This window comes from Ananas comosus, linkage group 17, assembly GCF_001540865.1.
Source record: "Ananas comosus cultivar F153 linkage group 17, ASM154086v1, whole genome shotgun sequence".
NCBI classification, from domain to species: Eukaryota; Viridiplantae; Streptophyta; class Magnoliopsida; order Poales; family Bromeliaceae; genus Ananas; species Ananas comosus.
In genome coordinates, this window is record NC_033637.1 from 6,547,698 (window position 1) to 6,548,725 (window position 1,028).

The following is a 1,028-nucleotide window of genomic DNA, read 5'->3' on the forward strand; positions in this document are numbered from 1 at the left end:
CGTGCGTCAAACTCAAAATCCGTCAGCGCCATTAGTTCCAGAACAGCTGAACCGGTCGAAACGAGCTATTGGACCGCTAGGAACGGAGTCCGATACGAGCCTGAAGCCAACTTCACACCGTGGCTTCTCCGGAAAATCGAGTTACTATTCACTTTAAGTGAAACTTGGAAATCGCGTTGAATCTCCGTTTTAACTCGATTTCTCCCGAAACTTGACGAGTGCTTTTGTAATTAAATTACACACAAAAACATCGTCAACTGAGAGTTTAGCTACACTGCAAAAATCTCAGTCCTTACAATCTGTGGACCTTAGGTCCAAGCAACAAATCGACTCCTTTGTCGTGTGTATTAATCTAGTTGATCATGGTTCGGCATTGTACTCCCTTGTATCCGGCTTCGGCCAAGGCACCGGCTTCCTACCGGTTTCGCATTGAGCATATTAGCATGATTTAGTCACAGCACTTGGGTGTATTCATTGACGCCAGGTCAGTTTGGCCACCGACTAGGGTGTACTTATCCGGATAGGTCGTCCAGTGGACGCATGAATCAGGTCGATATATGCAATGTAACAGGTAACGCTTGAGGTCTGCGGACCAATATGGCAAGCACCAGATTGGGTACAATTTTGGTTTGATTACCTTGAGGCATACTCAATATTGTATTCCTTACAGTAGCAGTTTTTATTACTCGCACTCTATTATACCTGTTGTTACAGCTATTGTAGTCGTTTTTCATATCCTTACACATATATCAGTTTGTTCTATCTCTATTGTTTTCGAGTGAATACGATTTGCCTTTGTGGCTCTGTTGTACCCACTAGGAAACCTTAATTGTGGTTTCTCACCCCCTATTTCCCCAGGTGGTTCGGGTAAGAAGTTGGCTTTTGGCACGACAGGGGGACGTACTAGCTAGACTGCAGTAGCGACTGTCACCCTGGTTATGTTTCATTTCCGTATTTAATAATTTAAATAATTAAATGGTTCAGTTAGATGATTACTATTATTGTTTGAATGTTCGTAAACTTGTATG